We start from the raw sequence: 15,197 nt of genomic DNA, 5'->3' as shown, positions 1-15,197 counted from the left end.
TAAATTTATATGGGAAATGTCATCGATCGTCCTTTTCCAGCCAACTGGACGCCGTTTTTTCAGAAGCATATCAAGTGATACCATAATATAGTACTATATTACGATACATGGCGTTCGATTGGGCTTAAACTTGGTATACTATATCTTCAGTGACATTGTAATATCATGGTACCATGGAGCATATAAAGTGGTACCTTCCATAGTACCATATTTGATGACATAGCAATATTAGGTACATGGCGGCAATAGGGCTTAAACTTGGTATACTACGTATTTTCGGTGACATTGTAATATGATGGTACTATGATGCATATCATCTGGTACCATAATATAGTACCATATTATTGACATGGCGTTCGATTGGGCTTAAATTTGGGATACTACGTATCTTCGGTGATATTGTAATATTATGGTACCATGGAGCATAATAAGAGGTACCATAATATAGTACCATATTACGATACCATTTCCTGGCGTTCGATTGGACTTAAATTTGTTATACTACGTATCTTCGGTTACATTGTAATATGATGGTACTATGATGCAAATAAAGTGGTACCTTAATATAGTACCATATTTCAATACCATTTCCTGGCGTTCGATTGAGCTCATATTTGATATATACTTGCGTATTTTTGATGACATTGCATTATTATGGTACCATGAAGCATATCAACTGGTACCATAATATAGTACTATATTACGTACATGGCGTTCGATTGGGCTTAAACTTGGGATACTACGTATTTTCGGCGACATTGTAATATGATGGTACTATGATGCATATAAAGTGGTACCTTAATATAGTACCATATTACGATACCATTTCCTGGCGTTCGATTGGGCTCAAACTTGGTATACTACGTATCTTCGGTTACATTGTAATATGATTGAACTATGATGTATATAAAGTGTTACCTTAATATAGTACCATATTACGATACCATTTCATGGCGTTCGATTGTTCTTAAATTTGGTATACTACGGATCTTCGGTGACATTGCAATATTATGGTACCTTAAAGTATATCGAGTGGTACCATAATATAGTACACTATTATGATATCATTTCCTGGAGTTCGATTGGGCCCAAATTTGGTATACTTGCGTTTATTTATAAAGATTTGTTTAATTAATAATTTTAATTTATTTTACGAATTTTAATTTATTGTTCGATGTCGTCATGTCGTGACAGCAACTTTTATGCCGAACTAATATATTATTAATTGTACCTGTGTCACTTTTTAAAATCTACCTAGGTCTATATAAATAACGTGGCAAACGGAAGAAATTTGTTATTATAGTATTTTTTAGTCACTTAATATTTTTTGTACTGCATTTTAATAAATTATTTCCCTTATTATTAAACTTATATTTCATTACTAACGTTCCAGCATTAATAAATATCACTATCAATCGCCCTGTATATTATTAATTTTAAAGGTAATTAAAGGTATTTTCTTAGTTAACATTATAAGGTAGTGTATATTAAAAATGTATATGTTTTGTAATAATATACTTAAAACTATTTTAATAGCCAAAGGAATAATTAATATAAGTGTATCTGACAAGAAAAGAAGAATAGAAAGAAACACATACTGCATTATACACAATAAAAAGAATGGGATGCCAATTCAAGTCTTTTTGAATCTGGCAACTGTGCATATTTAGCCGAGCTATAAGGCCGTCGACGAGCCGTCGATCCAAAAACCGAAAGTTCAAAATTTCTAATTATATTCTGATTATGATATTGTCGCGCCATCTATTATTCTATTTGTGCAATTTTAGCTCTTTCATTTCGAGTATTTTTCTGTTGCGTAGCTAGATATTCTGTGCTGTCAGCCTGTCCGATATTTTATTTAGCTTTGCACCGCTGCGCGCTGATAGTCGTTTACAGGGTAGCTTAGTTTAGTAACACTTAAACTGTTGCCAACTTAGCGGTTTTCCCGCTAGATCTAACGGTCTATTATTATTTCAATTTAGAAGGAAAATATATTATTTAGCTGCTAGCGGGATTTTTAGCTGTTTATATTTTTGAATAAAATATAAGTAAAATAATTGACAAAAAATTATTATTTCAATTCTAAAAAACTGTTTTTTTTTTAAATTCGCCTGAATAGTCGCGTAAAAATTATATATTCTTATAGTGCCTAGACCTAGGCCTAGAATCTTCGAAGTCGCGTTAAATTCGTCTCATCAGGTGATGAAAGCTTTAATAAAAGGTTCAAAAAGAGGCGAAAAAGCTAAATTTCAGATTCAATATCGCCCATAGATATCGCCCTTAGCGGATTCTAGCGGTTTTTTATACGAATCTAGCGGGTATCCATCTTCCAGAGTTGGCAACCCTGGCTTTCAGTGGACAGAGTGGTTGCCGGAGACAGTGTTGCCAGAACTACTGATTAATACGGATTTTGGATACAATACGTACAGTTAATGCGGATTTTCTATCATTAAACAATTTAATATAATATTTTATGATTAAACAAAGAATGGCGTCAGAATTGACTTGGAAATGAAGATCGCTGTTATTTCCTATGTAAAATATTATGGTAAATGTCAATAATCGTCATTTTCAAGCCAACTAAACGACTTTTTTCGATCATACGACATATTCAGTACTTATAAAAGAATTGTTATTTTTGTTGTTTATTCAGCGATTCAATACATAAACGCGGATTTTTCATTCGAAGATATTTTCGTCAAACGTATTACAGATATTACGTGTTTTAATATGGCAACACTGTCTCTTTCAGATCCACACCGTCTTCGATATGTTTTCGCTGGCCGAATTAGAGAAAATAAGTGTTTTATGCGTTGACCGCAGAACGATTGTTGTCTCCACCGTACAGCACTTGAGCTTGATACGTAAGGGGAAATCAAATCAGCCTTGGGTGGAAATGAAAATTTTGCGAGTTGCGAGAGTCTTGCAGCAACACCAAGACCAAGACTACTTATTAACTGCATGACTTCCTTGGTCTTGGTCTTGGTCTTTGTCTTACATTTGCTCATCACTAACTAGTCGCCACTTTAGAATTATTTTTGAGAAACTTTTAATAAAAAAAGCATTAGAAATTATATTAACTTCGCATATATACCGGGTGAGTCTTAAATAAGTGCAAATATTTTCGGGGCTGGTAGATCTCGAAAAAAGAATCATATTTTCTCTTTGTCATTTTTTGAATAAGCCCAAAATAGAAAGACGAGTTATTGAAATTTGAAGATTTAAAAAAAAATATTTATTTTAAAAAATTCTCACCCAAAAGGCTGACCCTGTACTACATAACTATGATTATTAACACTGAGTTAAAAAACTCTTTGGATGGAAAATCATGCCTTTAAACTGATGTGCTTTAGTCCTGTATTTTCTTAGAAAAACCGGAACGGATTTACTGTATTTGTTGTGTCTTTATTACAAACAAACAATGGTCGCGAGTGTAAATATTAAATACTAAAGCAGAATATCAATAAGATTTTATTTTAAATCTGTTGGTAGTACGTGATCACTTTATATGTTTTATCGGTCACCAATATTAATTAGAATATGCAGATGTTTAATTAACGGTACTAATAAAAGGTCTTTTATTTAAGTTTGTTTTAAATAATCAATTTTAATCGGTGTAAAAGATATACCACTAACCAATATACCTATGTACGTTGATTTGTTTTGATCCAATATGAAACAAAATAAAATCAGGCCGTTTATTTATTGTTTTATTTGACCACAGGCTTAATATAGTCGTTGATTGAAAGAATTGGGAAGATACATAACCTAATGGGCGAATGCGTGACAAGTGACAAGGCTGATTTGATTTTCACCTACCTCTCAAGTGCTGTACGGTGGAGACACCATTCGTTCTGCGGTCAACGCATAAAACTAGTGATGGGAATAATCGAATTATTTTCACCATCGAATAATTAGTAATAATTCATATTTCACAATCGAATTAATAATTCGAATTATTTAGTAGTATTATAAATTTAACCTAAAAATAAATTCGTCCCAGCTAGTGCTCGTCTAGGGCAAAGCTAGGGGCTATTTTAAACAAATTCTGAACCATTGCCATACCTATATTCTATCACTGAATAAAAAATTAAAAAAAAAATTCTTTATTCAATGTATTCTATTAACTGTGCCGAAGCCGTTTAATAAATTAAACCATAATTTAAAGTTTTAAATTTAAAAGAGCCGAGTTTATGATTGTTTCAATTCCTATTGAAAAGCTCATATCTAAAATAAAAGCTTCTTCTAAAACGATATAAGTATGTCCTTGTTTACGTGCGGTTCGTATTTCTTTTTATTTTATCAGTTGCAATCAATAATTATTTAGATAAAAGAAGAAAATTAATTTTAGTGTTCGGTGAAATTTGGGTGAGATGGAAATGAACCAAATAATAGTAGTATTCTTTCGTTCTGAACGAAATGAAAATTTTCACTTAAACTGATTTATTCCTACGTGGTATAGGAAATAACAATGATTTCTGGATTTTTCTATATCGGATCGTTCCTTTCTTTGCCGATTCCCTTTATAAATCAGTTTAAGTGAAAATTTTCAGTTCGTTCAGAACGAAAGAATACTACTAATAGTACTATACTAATTACTAATATTCGTATTTGTCCATAAGAGGTTATGTTTTATGTTCATTTGTAATTCGGTTACCACAGATATAATATAAAATACTACTAATTTTTATCTCGATATATCGAAAAAGATAATTCGAATTAGTTAGTTTTAATTTACTATCGAATTAGTCCTATTATTTAATTCGAATTTTCCCAACACTACATAAAACACTTATTTTCTCTAATTCAGTCAGCGAAGGCATATCAAAGACGGTGTGGAACTGAAAGCGACAGTGTTGCCATATTAAAATGTGTATTATATGTAATACGTTTGACGAAAATATCTTTGGATGAAAAATCCGAGTTAACCTATTGAAAATTTATTCGTGTATAGAATAAACAACAAAAATAAAAATTCTTTTATATGTACTGTGAATATTTCGTATGATCGAAAAAAGTCGTTTAGTTGGCTTGGACATGACGATTATTGACATTTACCATAATATTTTACATATCAGCATTTTACAACAGCCAAATCTGACGCCGTTCTTTGTTTAATCATATAATATTATATTAAATTGTTTAATGATAGAATATCCGTATTATTAACGTACTCTACACAAAATCCGTAATTCTACGTTCTGGCAGCATTGACTCCGGAAAGTACTCTGTCGACGGAAAGCAGACCTACGGTACAGTATTCTTTATCCGCTGCGCTGTAAACGACTATCAGCGCCCAGCAGCGCAGAGCTAAACTAAATTTCGGACAGACTGACGGTAACGCCAGCTACATCTCGGACATGTTTTGTGCCACGAAATCGCCCATAAAGTTGCGCATCTTCTTATTTCTATTAGGATCTTCATAAAGAAAAGAAAAAAAAAAGAAAAATGTGTGATATATAAATGTCGCAGGCGCATAGAATAATCCGGCTTTTTTCAAAAAGACTAGGCATATTATAAAACGCCGCCTTTGTAAACAATCATGATATTTTCTGTACACTTCTGCAAAAATACTACCTATTTTCAGTCGTTTTACAAAATGCCAAATCGAGGTCAGGAAAATTAAAAAATGATCAAAATTTACTCAGCCATGAGCTATATGAGCATAAGCATATTGATTAATTACACTTTAATAAAAATACCCCATATTTTCCTATACAAAAACAATAATTTATGTTAAAATTTTATTTTGTGTAGACGAAAACAATTTGAAACTATTTCATAAATTATAATTATAAGTAACATAATTTTGAATACAAAATATATTAAAACCTTAATATTAATATTTCGTTTAATTATTATACTCTGTAATTTGATTCTGTGTACAGGGCTGTCTCTTTGTGGAACTTTGCTTTCTTTTTTTTGGAACTTTTTTTTTCTTTTAGAATGAAATGAATTTAGATTTTTAGAAATTTTGAAAGATAAGTTCAAGAAATGTCATTGGATAATTTTAGGTTAGTTTTCCTAATCCCGCGTAAAAAGTTTTGTGCAATCTGACTAGTCCTCATATGGTCCTCATTAGGCAATTTGCAAAGCGACTGAAAGCAGATAGGCTTTTTACAAAATATCCTTCTATTGTTAAAAATGCCGGCGTTTTATAATATGCTTAGTCTTTTTGCAAAATGCCGAGTTTCTATTCATGTCAAAAGCATTTATGAATTACATACATACTACATACATACATAGAAGATATATTATGACATGATATAATAAAATACAATATATCTGCGGAAGAAATAAACTGAGTAGTGTTAGTACTTAAAGTAATTACTAGGTATTACTTTTTACTCTACGGAAAAAAAGCTGTACCTAATAAAAACCCTTTCGATACAGGCCATTGTTCTTGCTAATTTAAGCGCTTTAAGTTTTCTTTTATTTCTTTTTTTTTCAAACTGAAACGGTGGAAACTGTGACATTCTCAAGGTGAGAAGTGAGGAAGAGTGGGACGAACGCGGGAAAAAGCGGCGATTTTCCCAAGGGATCGTGGGAAGAAATTTACGCGACAGCGAACAGAATCATTTTTCGTGAACCTTAACGCTGTTTGAACACCGGGCCGACAATTAATCGCCTTGTTCAAATCTCTGAACTCTATTTTACCATGCACGAAAATTATTAAAGTTAAGTTTTGTTCGATAAGGGGACCACTGTAAATTTGATAAAAGATATTTTTTCTTATTAAAAGAATATTAGGAAATCTTAAATTTCAATCTTGAGTACCATGGATGTGTTAAAAACACTAATTTTTAATCAAGGAGCCTTGGAAAAATAGATTTGAGCGTCTAATAATTTTCGTGTCTTGCCCGGGCTCGTTATAAGATGCCCAAATAGTATTTTTAATCATATCTCAATGTTTTCAAATGGAACAAGTGTGGCTTATTAGCATATTTGGAAAAAGCATTTTTTTCCGAATAATTTGGTACTACACACTGGGTATTTCGAGTCGAATTGTCATTATGAACCGCTTGTTACAAATATGTCATTCTATTCAGAGTGTCATTTTCTATCGAATAATGTAAATATACCGGGAGTGTCATTTAAAAATCAAAAGTTGTAGTCATTTCCCTGTGAAACACGAAGTGACCAAAAACAATTGAGTACGTCAATCAATCCTAATTTATGTTATATACTATTCAGAATGTAATTTTTATCGAATAAAGTACAAAATACCAAGGGTGGCATTTAAAAATCAAAAGTTGTAGTCATTTTCGGTGAAATATGAAGTGACCAAACTCAGTTGAATACGTCAAGCAGTCCTAATATACATATGTCATATACTAACATACCAAATCTCGTTTTTTTTATCTGAAAAAATAAAAGTTATAGGGGTGATCCACTTTTGAGACTCACCCGTATTGATATTTTTCTTCTTTTTTGATGTATATTATTATGTAGTATTTAGTTCATGCCCATTTGCCCATATTATGTGAACTTTATTTATTTACGGAAAATAAAAGGTTCATCAATTCATCGAATCAATCATTTTCTATCGAATAATGTAAATATACCAAATACAATGTGACCAAATACAATTGAGTAGGTCAATAAATCCTAACTTATGTTATATACTAACATCCCAAATCTCGTTTTTTTTTTATCTGAAAAAATTAAAAGTTATAGGGGTGAGCCAGTTTTGAGACGCACCCGGTATAGTGCATAACTCGATGACATTTTGAATCGCAGTATGTCAGAAGTGATAATCAGTGATAATTCTTAGAAAAAAAAAGTGCAAGGACCATTGTGGTAGATAATTTTATAATCTACAATTTTGGTCTGAGTTATTTTTTTGAAGAAGCTTACCGTTTACGAGAAAAATTTAAAAAAAACGAAAATTTTGACCTTTGACTTTGAACACAAAAAAAAAAGAAATCTGGATGCGGAGCAACTATTAAGGTGAGTTTATATGCATACCTAATGCGTCCTCATATTTAATAATGAGCTGTCATTTTTAAAGTAAGCCAATAAAATTGCATAAAATCAACGACGGATGGCGCATTACGGATACATTTAAACCCATACTTAATTTCAAAAAGAAATAGATAAATGTTGACATGAGTGTCAAGTTCAAAAATTCCTTCGATTGCCTTACTTCATGGAAATAAAGAAGAAAAAAAGGAGTAGCCGAGATGCAGGGTGACTATCAATCTCGAAATAAAAATAGATGAATGATGTCGCTGGTGTCAAGTTCAAAAAACCGTACAATAGCGATTGGTGTCTGGTAGGTGTTATTGCAAAAAGCACGTGCCCTTCTAGAATCAGGTGACGAAGACGACGCCGACGCCTCGATCGATATCATCCCGGTTTCGCGGTGAAAATAGGGACCCGGAATCAGGCGGCTTGCGCCCATATCGCGTAGATAACTCAGTGGTGTCTCGTAAATTGATTTCTATTGGGTGTAGTTATAAAAATATATTCTGTGTAATGATTCTTCTTCATAAAATATCGTCTAAAGAAAAAATCGAAAAATGTTGTTATTTTCCATTTTTTTTCTTACATTCCAGGATTGATTGTAGATCAATTAATAAATATAAATAAAAATTATTTCTAGTTTCTCATTGTCACTTTTTTACCTCTACAAAATAACAAGGTTAATTCGAGATACCATCATCAACTTTATTTATACAGGGTGTTCTCTATGGGTATCTCGGAAACTACTAGAGATAGAGAGTCAGTTAAATGGGGAAAGAATTGCAGTTTTGTGGGGTCGTAAATATGCGCTTTTCAGATTATCGAAAAAGTTTATGGCTTACTAGCAGGGGCGGATACAGGAATTTATTTTAGGGGGTGTGAATATGCTTTTTAGGTCGCCATTTTTAACCAAAAAGCCTGATATTTAACACAATTTACAGATTTTAAGGGGGGCCGGACCCCTTGGGCCCCCCCTCTGTATCCGCCACTGCTTACTAGATATTTCGAAAAAAACAAATTTTGGCTATTTTAAAAATTGGCCTTAATTCCATTATAATCTATTTTAGACAAAAAGTTTTCAGATAAAGATTGTGTTCTCCGATTTTTTCTAAAGCCTGTCATTTTTGACATATGACACAAACATATGTTTTTTTTAAATGGGAACCATAGTTGGCCATGACTTCATGAAAAGCGCCATTTTTTAAGCTTTTCAGCGATATAAGCTATAATATGTTTCACAAAATTACTGAGTTATAGCTAAGTCTTATCTTTCTTGACTAATTTCAGATATTTAGCCATGGAAACAAGTTCAATCGTCGTTGCTCTCAGAAATGTGAAATTGTCACATCCAATCTTTGTAAATTAACATAAACAAAAATTGTAAATAAGAGTTTTTTAAATGAAGAAAAGCGTGTAGGATTATTGGTTCAACTTTTCTTGGCCATGCAGTTTCGAAGATACGTTGACCGGTGAACGTTACGTTTTTTAGAGAACGGTTTTCAAGACATGTTAGAAAAGTTAAATTTAGATACTCGCGCATTAATACAGTGGTTCCAACATTACTTTTTCATGTGAATTTCCACGACAAACCAACCCCCCCCCTCCCACCCCACAATGAAAGAAAGGTTAAAAATTATTTATATCATAATTATGTAGACTCAGGGATAGAAAGAGGTGGACAAATTGCATGGGTCTCCTCGGTCAGGTGACCGAGGAGACCCATAGTTCAGGTGAACTATCTATTTTAGATTTTTTTATGCGGTATGGTTAACAACAAGGTTTACAAAAGAACTTACGAATTAAGATAGGCACTCGAAGAGGCGAAACAGGAGAAGTTTAATTAAATCGACCGGTCGTTCTGTGACAATAGCTAGAAATTCAGTTTTAAAAAGATGCATTTATGTACTCAAAATAATTGCGGATTTTTTGAACATTTGCTAAAATAACAAGTGTACGGAGTGATATTATTTTTTTAAGTTTTAGTTTGTGTAGTGTAAATTGTAAAGAGCCGTTTAATAATACATTTTGTCTTTTTATAAGTTATAAATCACAACAAAATTTGAACACCATTGAAAACAGTTCTCTAAAAAACGTAAGTAACTTTCACCGGTCAACGTATCCTGTATGGCCAAGAAAAGTTGAACCAATAATCCTACATGCTTTTCTTCATTTGAAAAATTTTTATTTACAATTTTTGTTTATTTTAATTTACAAAGATTGGATGTGATACAATTTCACGGCTAATTTTCCGTTTCCATGGCTAACTAAGTGAAATTAGTCAAGAAAGATAAGAATTGGCTATAATTCAGTAATTTTGTGAAAGAAACATATTATAGCTTATATCGCTGAAAAGCTTAAAAAATGGCGCTTTTTATGAAGTCATAGCCAACTATGGTTTCCATTTAAAAAAAAACATATGTTTGTGTCATATGTCAAAAATGACAGGCTTTAGAATAAATCGGAGAACACAAACTCATTAGGAATGTGATTGTCTACAACTTTTATCTGAACACTTTTTGTCTAAAATAGATTATAATGGAATTAGAGACAATTTTTAAAATAGCCAAAATTTGTTTTTTTCGAAATATCTAGTAAGCCATGAAACTTTTCAAAAATCTGAAAGGCGCATATTTATGACCCCACAAAACTGCAATTCTTTCCCCATTTAACCGACTCTCTATCTCCAGTAGTTTCCGAGATGCCCATAGAGAAAATCGTAGGAAAATCACCCTGTATACTAGCCTTATTACTACAAAATAAATAGCGATATAAAAGGCATGGCATACCATTTTTTTGGAGAATTTCGATACAACGATCGTCATTTAGTTGCCGCTATCACGGTACAATTTATAGCTTTACGAGTAGATCTGCCTGATGTTACTTGACGTTACTTTAACAGAGCTGTCTTTAACACTAGTAGCAACTTTAACAACTAGTTATCATTTTGTGTCAGTTAAAACAAAAAAAATTATCAGAAATTTGCCGAAAGTGGAAACTTAACTTACATCAGAGAGAATTGATATAATTATTCTATTAATTGGTAACTGGCAGTGTACATTCACCAATTAATAAAATGCTTAAATGCTCCTGAATCTGAGTCTGGACTTCTTTTTATAGGGATATTGTTAAAGGCACAGTATTTACAAAACTCGATCAACTATTGTCGACAACATGAGAGAAATGATCATGGCTGCTTTTCGAAGTATAACTCCACATCACACCTCTTAACCTCTTAACATGAAAGAAAATAATGTTATTTATTTATTTATTTATTTATTCTACAACACTCTACAGCTTACGCCAATTACAGAGTGGGTTACACACAAAAAAAAATTCAATACAAAATAATTAAATTAAACAAAAAATAACATCAATGAGAAAAAATACATATCAATGAAAAAAAACAACAACAATATAAACCAAGAAAAACCACTAAACTGAACTGACAACCGAAACCAAACTGCAGCTGAAAATATCATAATTACACTGATATAAATTATATGCATCCTGCATACGTTTCAATGGCGAATATTTACTTACATTTGTGCGCGAGGAGGCCACATAAAATGTAAAGCTATACCGAGAGCTACGTGGGACCAGAAAATTGATTTGACTGAGAACATCCGGACTATCAATTTCATTATGTAATAACTTGTATAAAAATTTCAGCTCTGAATTTGTCCGTCGAACCTCCAAGGAATCTAGAGAATGTTTCTGCAATAAAGAGCTGTGACAGCAGCCAATTTGCGGGTAAACCCCATCAGTTCTTAAACTCAGATATTTCAGAAAACGACGCTGTACCTGCTCGAGAGCATTAATATGTGCCGCATAAAACGGCGACCATACAATTGATGCATACTCTAGCTTTGATCTTACAAAAGCATAATAGAGTAGTTTTAATGTGTTACTATTGCTAAAATCTCTAGTATTACGCACAATAAATCCCAAGGCCTTAAACGAAGATTGAACGACTTCAGATATATGCTGAACGAAAGATAGTTTACTGTGTGACACCCAAATCTTTAAAAACAGATACTCTACCTATCATCGTATCACCGATAGAATAATTATAAATTTGTGTTTCCGATTTCAAGGTATAAGACATGACTTTACATTTTTCAACGTTCAATGGTAAGTTATTATATGAACACCATGCAACTAATCGATCAACACACCTCTGAAGCCGTTCACAGTCATGAGGCGAATCAATGCGGGAAAATATCTTCATGTCGTCTGCAGACAGTAAGACACTTAAATCAATTATATCAGTGACACCGTTTATAAAAATGTTAAACAATAACGGTCCCAAAATAGACCCCTGGGGTACACCCGAAGTAGCCACAGTTCGACCGAATTCTGGCCACAATACTCCACCCTCAACAATCTGTCTTTTAAATAGGACTCAAACAACATTAATAAGTTAGCTGAAAACCCAATCCGATCCAGATGGTAAAGAAGGATCCCATGGTCAAGTCGGTCAAACGCTTTAGAAAAATCAGTATACACAACGTCGACCTGACTCTTTGTATCAATAGAGTCAGCAATAAATTGTGTAATACTTAAAAGATTAGTTGTCGTCGACCGACCCCTTATAAAACCATGCTGATTTGATGAAATTCTACCTCCCACCTGGAACGCCAATGCGCCATAGAGAGCCATTTCTAAACATTTGGAAAAATTAGAAATTATTGTTACAGGTCTATAATTTTCAATATTATTTCTATCGTCCTTTTTAAATACTGGGATGATCTTTGAGGTTTTCCAGATAACAGGAAACGTATTTGTCTTCAGGCACAGATTAAATAATTTCGTTAGTGGGGAGGAAAAAACTATTGCGCAATCTTTCAACAGAAATGAGGGTACTTTATCGGGTCCTACCACTCCGGTGGGCTTCATTTTTTTTAAGCACTGCAAGATATCTCTCTCCGATACCCGATTCAGTGTTATATCACCAAAGGAAGAATTAATTTCAGTGCTACCTTCACGAATATGACCGTTACCTGATACAATATAGGACGATCGAAAAAAGTCTGCAAATGCATCTGCTATTGATTTTGTATCATTGAGTTCGACATCATTAAACTTCATTTGTTCAGGAAACGACCGAGACTTACTTTTATTATTTATAAATTGCCAAAACTGCTTGGGGTTAGTAGTTAGACCACCCTCAACGTCTCTACAATATATACTATAGTTTTTACTAATATTTTGCTTAATTTGCGCTCTAAGCTCCTTAAATTTTACCAAGTGAAATTCTGTTTTGATTGTTTATACGTCTTCCATGTATTATTTTTAAGTTTAATAAGCTTAATTATATCTGAACCATACCACGGAGGATAATTTCTTTTACGTTTGGACGTTTTAGGTACAAACAAATCCAACCCATTATAGATCACCCCATAAAATCGTTCGCAAGCAGCATCCACGTCAGAGATTTCATCCAAGAAATCCCAATTACACTCAGCAAAATAGCCATAAAGATCAGGAAAATTGGTTCTTCGAAAATTATAATATGTGTTATCAAATTTCTGAGCATTGGGCTTTCTGGACTGACCGGCTTCCAAAGAAACGATAAGAGCCGGATGGTGGTCGTCTTCAGTCAACAAAATGTCTTGGGCTTTGTTTACTGTGCACTTTAAAGATGGATCTGCAAAAACCAGATCGAGAAATCTGTTATTATAATTAGCTACAGCGTTATATTGAATTAGGTTAAAGAAACTAGCAAAATCCATCAATGAAGAATGTTTCTCGTTAGAATTAGATTGATAAACAAAATCAGGTAAATTAAAATCTCCAATAAATAAAATATCAGAATTGTAGAGTGCTTCATATCCGTACATTGTTTCAAAAAGTTGAGTATAATCTGAAATTTTTGCATTAGGTGGAATATATAAAAAACACAAAATATAGAGTAGTTTGACGTACATTTTAAGGCTAAGACGTCAATATTTATTGGAAGTTCGGATAAAACAATGCAGTTATGCAGTGAACAGGTGAACAAGAAGGAAGCATTTTGAGCATTATTAATATTTGTCACATAATTATACGTTTATATCTAGTTTTAATTCTGTAATAATTAAAATATGTTTCAAAAGTGTCCCTTTTTATTAACATTGAATACTACTCTACATCTTTTAATTTTTGTTAAATTACCGAAAGTTATCTCACAGCCACCCTGAGTTTATCAAATAATAAAAATCCGACTGAATAATCATAAAAATGAAAATATATGTAGGTATAGTAAAATCTTTGTCTAAGGGGTAGGCAACTTTAATAGTATTTTGAATAGAATTCTTCATTGTATATCGGAATAATATACTGGGTGTTCTATTTAAAATTAAGGAGCAACTTACTTTTAAAAGTGACCACTATTCAAGATTAATTTTGTCTCACTCTGCATAACGTTTTGGATCAAATTTTACTTTGGTATAACATGCAATGGTTATTTTAACTAACTAAATATCAGGCTACACAGGGTAAATTAAAATTTAGCAACTGTTATTGAAATTTAAAGTGTATTCTTTATTTTCACAGAATGTGAAATATGTTAAGAACCTTACATTTTAGTCATATGCTTTAATGAAAGTCACTTTTAGTTTTTAGAGTATCCTCCTAGAATCTGAAATTCAATTTTAATATACCGGGTGCGTCTCTTCTATAACTTTTTTTTTATTTTTTCAGATAAAAAATAAGATTTGGTATGTTCGTATATGACATAAATTAGGATTTATTTATTAGGACTGATCTTTGAATAAGAAGACTATGGAAGGAGCATAATGCTATCCATGTATTCATGCAGGGTGGGCGGAAAAAGCGCCATAAAAGCACTCTAGGGTGGGGATCCTTGACAGTTCTGTTTGACGATTCATTTGACACATTTGAATTTGATTTGAAATTTTGTGGATTTGTGAGTCTTTACGGAGCTTATTTTATGTTATTTATTCTACTACTGATAGTTATATAAAGGTAGTAAATCTAGATGGAAATTGTGGCAGAACTTAAATTAACAATGACACTATCGCGATTTATCGAAAAAGATTCTAAAATAGTTGGTTGTGTAGCGTGCGGTAGATCTCGGCAAAAATTGAGTGAAATAATGGAACAACTTTTCGCTAGTAAGTGACTATATAATATACATACGTGTAGTAAACCGATCATTTATGAAATTCACTTAAATTAACTAAATTATATATTTTTCTTGCATTTTAGCTTTTATTTATTACTTGTCAAAG

At 32.4% G+C, this 15,197-nt stretch overlaps 1 protein-coding gene across 2 annotated transcripts in view; it reads left to right on the top strand.

Moving 5' to 3' along the window:
• Positions 1–15,197, top strand: part of LOC115874783 (unconventional myosin-X) — a 170,061-nt gene that overhangs the window by 79,128 nt on the left and 75,736 nt on the right. The window lies entirely within an intron of this gene.

Source organism: Sitophilus oryzae, unplaced genomic scaffold (assembly GCF_002938485.1).
Source record: "Sitophilus oryzae breed Bouriz unplaced genomic scaffold, Soryzae_2.0 scaffold_1297_pilon_pilon, whole genome shotgun sequence".
NCBI classification, from domain to species: Eukaryota; Metazoa; Arthropoda; class Insecta; order Coleoptera; family Curculionidae; genus Sitophilus; species Sitophilus oryzae.
Note: the sequence above shows the minus strand (reverse complement) of the source record. Positions and strands in the feature narration are given on the sequence as shown.